This window comes from Hetaerina americana, unplaced genomic scaffold, assembly GCF_022747635.1.
Source record: "Hetaerina americana unplaced genomic scaffold, ioHetAmer1.1.p SCAF_9, whole genome shotgun sequence".
Classification (NCBI taxonomy): domain Eukaryota; kingdom Metazoa; phylum Arthropoda; class Insecta; order Odonata; family Calopterygidae; genus Hetaerina; species Hetaerina americana.
The window spans coordinates 21,948,654-21,959,774 of NW_027287538.1; the positions used below are offsets into that span (position 1 = coordinate 21,948,654).

Below are 11,121 nucleotides of genomic sequence, written 5' to 3' on the forward strand. Positions count from 1 at the left end.
TGGATGGGAAGAGGGCCAGCGAGGCTTAGCAATAATATTGAATAAAAATGTAGGGAGAAACGCCGTAAATATAGAGCAAGCGATTGATAGAGATTTATTGGTAGAATTTAAAGTTCTAAGAATTTAAAGCCAACAAACTTGATCATCGTTCAGCTATACATACGTGCTACCAAGAAATGGTAGGGAGGATAAAGACGATAGGTTATACGATCAGTTAGAGGATATAATTGCCTGACCAAGGGTTGGTATTAAAGCTAAAGGGGAAATTACTAGAATTATCCAATCCCGGTAACAAACACAGGCCCTGTGGCGCAACGGATAACGCGTCTGCCTACGGAGCAGAAGATTCCAGGTTCGAATCCTGGCAGGGTCGATATTTTTTAATCACCTGGATTATTTTAGGGTCGGGTGCTTAAAACTTAAGGTGCTTTACACAAGTCATTTCTTCCCTAGCATTCGAGCAAGACGCTCGTTTTTCCCTGATCGAAGACAGTCAGGATACCGACTTGATGGGAGGAAACATGGGATAGTGATGGCATTGTCGACATGAGGCGAATGATGAGATGGTAGAGCCCAGGAATATTCGCAAACAGTAAAAGATAGATGTCGAAAATTATTAATTGAACCAAAAAAGATCCAAGAGAGGTGGTCAAAATATACATTTTCATGTAATGTATTGAAAAACTGTATGGTAAAGAATTTAATGCAGCAAGATTAGATATACTAGAAGTAGAATATGACGTAGATTAACACAGCTTTGATTCCAGGGTGATTCGATGGCGAGATAGCGCGGAACTACTTAAAAAGTTGGGAGGAGATTTCTCTACATCATATCCTGGAAACTACCAAGAAGGTGCGTGGCAGAAGTTGTATCTACTGTGGGCATGTACAGCACCAGAAGAGATACAGTCATGCATGAGGCATTACCACGGAAAAAATGCTAACATACAAATCAATTTGCAATTACATATTTGCGTGAACGCCTGAATAAACATGATAGGATATAGAGTATGATGTAAATGTTCATGATATCACCTCGGTTTGAATACTTATTTTTTAATCTAAGTATCCAGCTGCAGGGTATGTCGCAGGTACTATCCTGACTGTAATAACAGCGACTCATTTGTACGTTATTCATTTTCTCTTTCGTTTGGGTGGCCAATACCAGCTACGTGAGCCCAACACTTTGAACTAGTTTTTAAGTGATCTCCGTGTAGTGTACTAAAGTAGTCCAGGCTAAATTTAATAAGCTACATGTCAACCAGGTTTCATTAATCTGCTAGAAAAGGCGTTGGTACCCTCTGTGCATTCCTCTGTACCCAATAAGTACTTGCAAATTGATCAGCATATCAGAATTGTTTTCTCTAGTTTTGTCTCATGCCGTGGTTCTTGACTTTATCTGCTCATATGCATTACATACCTGATGTGGATGCACCCACTGCCACATACCTTTCCGGTGGCATGCAGGGTATTATGTACATACATTTAGATGTAGATCCCTCCCTTCGGAATTGGGTGATTTTTGTCATATTTTGAATGGAATGCACTTCGTAGTCCCGTCATCAACTCTTAGAAAGTGCTAAATTTTGATGAGAAATTTGCGTTGTTATCGCGTTAACATGTGGTCATCAATTTGATCTCCTCTTCGCGTGGAGGCACGATATGCGAAATTGGGCACCTATCGCAGAGCCACAGCCGAACTCGAGACCTTGAAAAAAAAAGTGCTAAAAAATATTGATTGCTCTTTTCCCAACCTGCTACCATTCTAAAAAAAACCGCCGTCCTCCCCCACCCACGCCATTTGATTGACTTTTATCAATCAATCCGTCCGCCTTCCTCCCCCAATCAAGTCTTTCACGCCCGCTATAACCCCATGACGGTTAATTGTCCCCGTCACCAACCAACCAAAAGCTCCCTCCCATTCATCCTCGGCTTCTCCTCTCTCCATCTCTTCGTACAACATCCACCTTGACCGAACGCCCTCCCTTCTCCCCTCCCGCCTTAAGCCCTTCCTCCAGTCCCACACCCCGACCCCTCTCCTGTGGCAGCACGAACCCCAATGTCCTCGTCCACTCAATGGCGTACGCACGTCACGAACTGGGTTGGAATGAAAGGGGTCTCTCTCTCTCCCTCTACACTGCAGGCCATCTCCTCTTTTTACCCCTCATCCCCAACCCTTCCGTCCCCTACCCCCACTCCGCTCTCTGGCGACCCTTCTCCTAAATCACTAATATCCGGACCCTCCGCTGTTGATCACGGCCGTCCCCCTTTCCTTCAGGACAACCCGTTTCCCCGCCCTCTTTCCCACTCTTTTCGTCCCGTCCGCGACCTCCCTCCTCTCAATTCCTCCGCTCGTCCCAACGTTTCACCACCCTGCTCCCCTGCCCAGTCCACCGTTCTCTTTCCCTTGTCACCCCCCCCCAACCACAATACCCAAGCTCTCCCTCCTCTCTACGTTCTCCTCCGCTTGACGATTGTTGCGTCAAGTCCGTTCCCCTCCGCCATTTTGAGAGTGTTTCATAACTTTTCCCCACCTCGTCGATGGTGTCCGCAGTTCGGTATATCCCTCCCCCTCTCTCTTACCCACCCCACTCACAACCTGGATATCGTAGACCACGATATTTGAGAAGATGCCGTTTGTCTACGTCTTAGCCCACCTAACCAAACCACAGTTGTCAACCCTAAGGTTGGTTTGATAGGTAAGCGTACGTAGAGCTTACTTAGTAGGTCCACTAAACCCTGATACGCTGTGTGAAAATCACACGTCAATGTAAGAAGGTCTAGTTCATTTCCCTGTGCCACCTATGGTTTTCCAGGAGTATCTGCCGCCCAGAAAACCACACACAGCTTGGGTGAAGGACTGAGGATGCACAGTACTTTACCCACCGTGGACTACCACGTCCTCTCCACATGTATGTTATAAGAAATTTTTAATCCAACGACTTGGTGTGAATCAGGGGATATTTCTATTCCAAAATTTGTAAACTCTCCTTGTCGGCACAGTTATCAGTTATTTACTCTTTGGTAGGTCCCGTCCACTCGATTTAAATCAATTTTACTTGCATCACTCTTTTATTCGTAACTACCACTCTCTGTACAGCGCGGAAACGTGGTCGTTGAGGCAAGATTGAACACGTAGAATGGAGACATTTGGGATATGTTGTATGTGGAGAAGGATGGAAGAGATGAAATGGACAGAAAGGGAAACAAGCGACGACGTAATCCAAAGGTGGCAGAAAAGACGGATACAGAGCATCATGATTGACGATGGGATGTTGAAGACTGTGATAAAGGGAAGAATGTTAGGCACGCGAGAAAGGGTTAGGAATAGGGCAAAGATGTTGGACGGAATGAATGGGGGAAGGAAGTATACGGGGACTTGTTGTATTGTTTAATGAGTCAGGTTGTGTCTTGCTTGGCTAGACTTGGACGTAAGCATTTTCCAGAGTTTGGGCATTCAAAATCTACCTTAAACGGTAGACTACCATTTATGAATACAATATATATGCTGGAAGAATACTTACATCAGTGTTACAGTGGGACCAATTTTGCAATACATTTAGGATCGCAGGCAACAATTCCTACAAATCACACAGCTAATCCTCAATAATCATCCCATTGTTGAGTTTGTGCACAACCATAATGGCTGTTGATCATTCGTGATGGGGTGGGAGGCGATCGACAGCTGAGGACATTCGCGGCGTTTGGGAGTTGGGTAATTTGGTAAAGTTAGAATTTTCAGGGGATGAGGGAGGAGAAACCCGGCGTCGGAATTGACCGTTTCTAAGAACGAAATAAGCCAAGAGATGACGTAATTAAAAATCCCATCCGACGGACGGGGTACACTACTTGAAGTGCTCTCCACATGTTAGTAATAGGAATCGGGACGCCTTTGAAAAGTTGTCACCTCCGGTATTCGAGCCCGTTCCATCTAATGGGGTGGGAAACCAATACAAGCCTGTTACCCTCCGAGAAGACTTACATTTTTGTAGACTGCGCCAGCATATTACCTTTAATTAGTAATTGTTTAAACACATATATCTCCAAGTAGCAGCATATTCGAACTACTAATCTTACCATGACATCTTTTACAAACTTATTTCGTTCCACTCCTCACCTTATGTGTTCTGGTGGTGTACATGCCGGAAGTGGATACACCCTCTGCCACGCACCTTCTTTGTAGTTTCCAGGATATTATGCAGATGAAGATGATAGCTCCTCCTCCCGACTTTTTAGTAGTTCCGCGCTATCTCGCCAACGAGTCACCCCAGACTTAAAGCTACAGGGTTCGTCCGGAAAATAAGTGTACTGACTCCTGGGCTGGGCGCGCCGATCCAAGCGCGCCCAGCACCGCTCCGACGGACTGCGATTGGAGGGGGGTATGTTGGCAAGCGACGCTGAAAAAGGCAGTCGGCTCTGAGCTGTGGTGTAGTGAGGAGCTCTGTTAACGCGAACCTCCACGCTTCGACCCACGTCACGGAACGCGATGGCGAAGTTTTTGGAGCAGCGTTATTCCATCAAATTTGCGGTAAAGCTTGGGAAATCGTCTACCGAAACTGTCGGTATGATTAACCAGGCTTACGGGGAGTCAGCCATGTCCAGAAACATGATCTTTAGGTGGCACAAAATGTTCGTGGAGGGCAGAGAAGAGGTCGACGACGAGTCTTCGAGAGGTTCCCGATGATGTGCGTTCCAGGAATGGGAACGCCGCTGGAACAAGTGTATCGACTCACAAGGGTCCTATTTTGAGGAATATTAGCTTAAGATATGTAAAAGTGTAATAATTTTTTTTTCCTGAGCTCAGTACACTTATTTTCCGGACGAACCCTGTATGCTCATCTACGTCATATTCTACTTCTAATCTCGCTGCATTAAGTTCTTTACCATACAGTTTCTCCATACATTATATATTGTATATTTTGACCACCTCTCTTGCATCTTTTTTGGTTCAATTTATTATTTTCGAAAATTATCTTTGATTGTTTGAGGATGTTCCTGACAATACACCGTCTCATAATTCGTGTACTGTTGATAATGCCATCACTATCCCATGTTTCCTCCCATCACGTCGGTATCCTGACTGTCTTCGATCAGGGAAAAACGAGCGTCTTGCTCGAATGCTAGGGAAGAAATGACTTGTGTAAAGCACCTTAAGTTTTAAGCACCTGATCCTAAAATAATTCAGGTGATTAAAAAAATCGACCCTGCCAGGATTCGAACCTGGAGTCTTCTGCTCCGTAGGCAGACGCGTTATCCGTTGCGCCACAGGGCCTACGTTGGTAGGGAAATGGATAATTTAAGTGGTTTTACTTATAGTTTTAATACCTACACCTGGTCAGGCGATTATATCCTCTAATAATGTGAAAATGGAGAAAATTAGTCATCGTTGTTGGATACAATACTATCTTTTGAAAGGCCTCAACCCAACTAATGCAAAAGCCGAACTGGATTATACTCTGGGTGAGCCTGCTCCTTTGTTTACAAGAGTAAAATATTGGGTAGAAGAGTTTAAACGAGGCCGTGCGACCCGTCAAGACGAATATCGCATTAGTCGACCAAATGAGGTGACGACTCCTTAAACGGTGAAGAAAATCCACAAAGTGATACTGGATGATCGTCGACTGAAATTGCGCGAGCTAGCAGGCATAGTAGGCATTTCAAAAAGTGCAGTACATCGCATATTAACTGAAAATTCGGACATGACATAGCTTAGTGATAGAAAAGATAGGTGCCTCGTTTTCTCACACTCGAGCAAAACTAGTGTCGTGAACACGTTTCAATGGAGTGTCTAGCAAATTTTCAAAGCAGAATATTTGCGCCTTTTCATAACCATGGAGGAAACATAGGTCCATTACTTCACATCCGAGACAAAAGAACAATCAAAACAATGGATTGAAAAGGGAGAACCGACTCCAAAGAAGGCGAAGGCCGTCTAATCTGCAGGCAAGGTCATGGCGTCGGCTTTTTGGGATTCGCGTGGGATAATTTTCATTGGCTGTCTTGGAAAAGAAAAAACTATCAACGGCGAGTATTATGCATGCTAACTTATTGCAACGTTTGATCGAAGAAATCAAGCAAAAGCGGTCGCATTTGGCTAGGAAGAAAGTGTTGTTTCATAAAGACAATGCACCAGCTGACAAATCCGTTATTGCAAAAACCAAAATTGGTGAATTAAAGTTTGAATGTCTACCTCACGCACCCTATTCGCCAGATTTAGCCCCCTAGGATTATTTTCAGTCCGCAAACTTGAAAAAATGGCTCGGTGGTCAAAGATTTTCCAACCGTGAAGAAGTGATGTCGGCAGTTAATGGTTATTTATAGGAGCAAGACAGTTCTTAATATAAAAAGGGTATCGTAATTATTGACCATCGACGGGAAAAGTGTATAGAGCTAAAAGGATATTACATTGAAAAATAAATGCATTTTTTCCAAATGTTTTGTGTTTTCTTTGTTGGGTCGGGTACTTTTGGGATTACCCTCCTATCATGAATATTTCCATCATACTCTGTATCATTTCAGTTCAGGCGGGTGTGTTGTGTTCGTGATACGGATTTCAGATTGAAACCTGGATTTTTCTGGCAATGCTATTGAGTTCCGTAACCTCAATCCTGTTGCATTCGCAAATTGGCCGAGAGAAAAACATTTTACGAATCCAAAAAGGCACCAGTATTTTTATGTTATTTTATCAAGGGTCTGGGTTCTTAATAAATTCCTCGCTGTGACAGGTAAACCCATTATGACTCTCTATCTTTCAAATAAGTGGTTGCAAATAGATTTATATGTTAGCATTTTTTACTGTAGTAATGTTTCATGCAAAGCACATGACCTTATCTGTTCTGGTGTTGTACATTCCCGCAATAGATACACCTTCTGCCACGCACCTTCTTGGTAGTTTCCAGGATATCATGTAGATGTAGATAATAGCTCCTCCTCCCGACTTTTTAGTAGTTCCGCGCTATCTCGCCAACGAGTCACCCTGGACTTATGCTATGTTCATCTACGGAAAAAGCTATGTTCAGGAAAAAGGTATGTTCATCTACGTCATATTCTACTTCTAATCTTACTGCATTAAGTTCTTTACCATACAGTTTCTCCAGACATTACATTTTTATGTATATTTCGACCACCCCTCTTTGATATTTTTTGGTTCAATTAATTATTTTCAAGATGTATCTTTGATTGTTGGCGCATGTTCCTGTCGCTACACCAGCTCATAATTCGTCTCCTGTCGACAATGCCATCACTATCCCATGTTTCCTCCCATCACGTCGGTATCCTGAAAGTATTGGATCAGGGAAAAACGAGCGTCTTTCCCGAATGCTAGAGAATAAATGACTTGTGTAAAGCACCTTAAGTTTTAAGCACCTCAACCTGAAATACCATAATTTAGGTGATTAAAAAAAATCGACCCTGCCAGGATTCGAACCTGAATCTTCTGCTCCGTAGGCAGACGCGTTATCCGTTGCGCCACAGGGCCCACATAATTAATTAAATAATTCAAGTAATTTCCCATTTAGCTTTAATCCCTACTCTTCGTCTGGCAATTGTATCCTCTAACTGATCGTATAACCTGTCGACTCTATCCTCCTACCATTTCTTGGTGGCATGTATCCATAGCTGAACGATCATCAAATTTGTTGGCTCAAATTTAACTTCTACCAATAAATCTCTGTCAATCGCTTTCTTTATATTTACAACGTTACTCCGTAAATTTTTATTCAATATTATTGGTAACCCTCGCTGGCCCTCTTCTCATCCGCTGTACACTTATATCCGCTCTACATTACTCTATAATTATCGTTTCAATAATCCCCACTATCCCAGAATCTCACCTCGCTCAGCATTAAATAACTATATTTCCTCTCCTCATCCCTCAATGACCATAGCAGCCGCGTCAGTGATGGACAGGCGAGAGTCACCTTTCGTCTGTCATCTACCCTTCGACCTTTATGACATGAGTGTCCCACCAGGAGCTAGGAAATAGATTCATAGAACATTCTGGGTAGCTGAAATGTCGCAACTTCCTCCAGTGGCTTTAGCGAATGAAGAAATTGCCGTGCTGCTCATCTTTAAATGGAAATACTTCTGAAACAAGAGTTGGACAGAGATTATAAGATTCCACTTCTGCGGACATAAAACATTTTTCGCGCTCTCCGGGCAAAGAATCTAATAATTTATTCTCCCATTTCTGCGACACGAATCATGCTCAGAGACTTCGACGACTGTGAGAATAAGTGTAAAATAAATTATCACCTCTCCTCGATGGCAACTCAGCCGAAACTGACCTTCCATACACTAATCGTACGTTATGACAACTCACCATGGTCTTTGATTGAGAAAAATATTTATCCCTGAACAGTCGGACTGAGTTTATGAAACGTACTGCACGGATAAGTTCTGTAAATGTTTAAATCTGCATACGTTGCACCCTGTAAACTGCCATGGGGGAAGGCAGCCATATGTAAGAACTACAGAACAATAAGTTTGATTTCCCAAGCATCTAAAGTAAGTAATAAGTCTTCGATTTTTCAAGATAGTAAGGAAGCCGATAACGTCGAACGCCAGTTTTCTCTCTCCACCCTTCTTACATAAACCTGATAGTCATAACCCTATGGAAATACTCATATATTCCTCATGGCGTTATTACCCTCAGGTGTTGAACCCATTGCATAGGAACTACTACTACCAGAGCTATCTTAGAAGAAACTATCTACATCTACATATATACCCCGCGATCACCAAAAAGGTGTGTGGCAGGGGATGCAAGCGCCAGGTGAGATAATTTAGGGATAATGGAGAGGGAGGGTATTTAAGGGGTTAGGAAAAGGGGAAAACATTGACTAAACATCTCTGTACAGAAGTGGAAATTCATGTATAATCAAGCAGAATACGTAGTTCCAATCAAGTGTCTCCCGGCGAGGGAATGATATTTCTCTATCCAAATCTTCCTGGATTTTTTCTCTCAAGTTACATAATTCCAACCATCAACGCCTTCCTCGATCAGCTAGTGGGCATCCCTCGTAACTTGGACATTTTTTTTCAGAAAATATTCTAGTCCGACCGCTCACTTTACGTTACTTTAAAGGAACTCGAGCGCTGCCATGGGGCTGTGAGTTTTTAATGGGGCCGAAGTGGATTAACTCAGGGAACCTTGGGTGGACTTTAAGGGACGCCATAAATCGTTCGGCGTGTCTCGTTCCCTCCGTCTCCAAAGGGGACGTGTTGAGCTGATGCGGATATTGGGTCCAGTTTGAATGTCAAGTCTTGAAAATAAGGTAAATTATCGAGCTTGGAAATATTTTGTAATGTATGCTCAAATAATGAATTGTATATTAACCTGGTTACGTTATTATTATTGTTGATATTCTTGGTAATTTTCATTATAGTTATTTTTTGAATGGAAATAGCCTATACAATTGTGCATAATGTAAAACACAACCTGAGAAATGAGGTTGTATTTTAAGTCCCCTGTGAACTCACCCGTGAAATTTTCCTTTTCCCTTTTCTAAAATCAGACAATTTAACAGTGCGGCAGAGTAAAATGTAATCATAACGACACTAGATGGCATATTGCTGCTGCGTAGAGATAAATTCCCAAATATTCGAAGCTCTGAAGCTGTTAAAATAATGAAAAAAAAACAATGTAAAATCTTTCCGACTTTCAAGCCGTTTTCAATCCATTCGTGAAAGGTGGGTCTCCTCCGTCCATGAACCCTTAATTGGATCACGGGGTGCCATATGTTGCTTGAAGTACTAGATTAGATCTAGTATGGCTGGTAACCTGAAACCTCCAGCCATACATTACTGAGACGGCCCGCAAGGTAGTGTATAGATGAGGATAAAAATTCGGTAAAAAGTGATTACGACACACATTTGGCGCTGCTGTCTGAAGTCTGAAGCATTATCGTCACGGCGTCGTATCGGAAAAGTATCGAAACTATTCTGGATCTGATCGAAAGAATCAAAATTATCGAATCAAAGCAGTCGCGAGTTGTTTAAACAAATGAACGAATCAGGTTGCTTCCCTCGTAATATGCACCAAAGTAGTCGAGGCTAAATTTATTAATTGACTCATCTCACTGGTTCCATGATTTTACTTAAAATTATGAGTGGTACCCTGAATGTACTAGTATTCCTCTAGAATCCGATGAGTGGTTGCAAATTAATTTGCATTTCAGAATAGTATACTCTAGTTGTATCCACGGTGCGTGACTTTATCTGTTCGTGTGCTGTACATTCCTATTGTATATACATCCCCTGCCACACACATTCCCCGGTGGCTTGCAGGTCATTACGTGGATGTAATATCTAATGAAGGTTTAAAATTGGTGCGCTTTCTTTGTGACGACATTCCGCCGCATTTCATCGAATCCATTCCTTCCCCCCCTTTTACTCTCGTCTGCAATTCGTCAAGACATTTTCTTTCGTCTTTTGATGTCCGTGCTCCGTCATCACGGAGAGGCAGGAAACCAACAGCGCACGCGTGTCGAATTGAAGACGACCCTCAATGATGGATATGGGAGGGAGGATGGGGAAAAAAAGCCATAAACGCACAGGGCGGGGGGGATCAAATTACTCGTGGGAGGGCGGGAGATCTTAAAAGTCTTCTGGTTTGAAATTTTTTCTTTTCTCTCTTTCGACCGCAGCGCATTTTCAACCGTCTTTTTTTTTACTCGTTTCAGTTCCTAAGGGAAACGCGGAATCTCTGGGACGTCGTCGTCGAAAATAAAGAATGCCCAAAATTTGGAATCTCACGGAGTAAGAGGGATTCGTGGGGAATCGGAAGTGAAAGATGTTCACAAATCAAGAAAAGACCAAGAATGAAGTAGAAAAAAAATAAGAAAAGGAGTGCGAAAATACCAAGTACCGACTATCTTCTTAAAATGGACTTCGCCGCACAGATGCAATCGTCTGGTATCCACGGGAACGGGTGAGTAGCAAATGTGTATTTACACTTTTTTTAAAAATTTGTTTTTTATTTATTTATCGTTTTTTTTCGAATGCTTTTTAAAAAAACTGTTCAACCCGATTTATTTCATTTTAATTATTACAAATTCGCAAGTAGTCTACCATTAATTCGTTCAACAAAATTATCGAATTGGCCTTACGTTTGTTCGGTGG

The 11,121-nt window shown here is 42.5% G+C and overlaps 3 non-coding genes across 3 annotated transcripts; 1 reads left to right on the forward strand and 2 right to left on the reverse strand.

The window, feature by feature from the left end:
• The first annotated feature begins 300 nt into the window (after positions 1-300).
• Positions 301-373, forward strand: TRNAR-ACG (transfer RNA arginine (anticodon ACG)). Its single transcript has one exon. It is a non-coding gene; the product is annotated as a tRNA-Arg (tRNA).
• Positions 374-5,199: 4,826 nt separating this feature from the next.
• On the reverse strand, positions 5,200-5,272 carry TRNAR-ACG (transfer RNA arginine (anticodon ACG)). The gene has a single exon. It is a non-coding gene; the product is annotated as a tRNA-Arg (tRNA).
• Positions 5,273-7,405: 2,133 nt separating this feature from the next.
• Positions 7,406-7,477, reverse strand: TRNAR-ACG (transfer RNA arginine (anticodon ACG)). The gene has a single exon. It is a non-coding gene; the product is annotated as a tRNA-Arg (tRNA).
• Between the last annotated feature and the right edge of the window lie 3,644 nt (positions 7,478-11,121).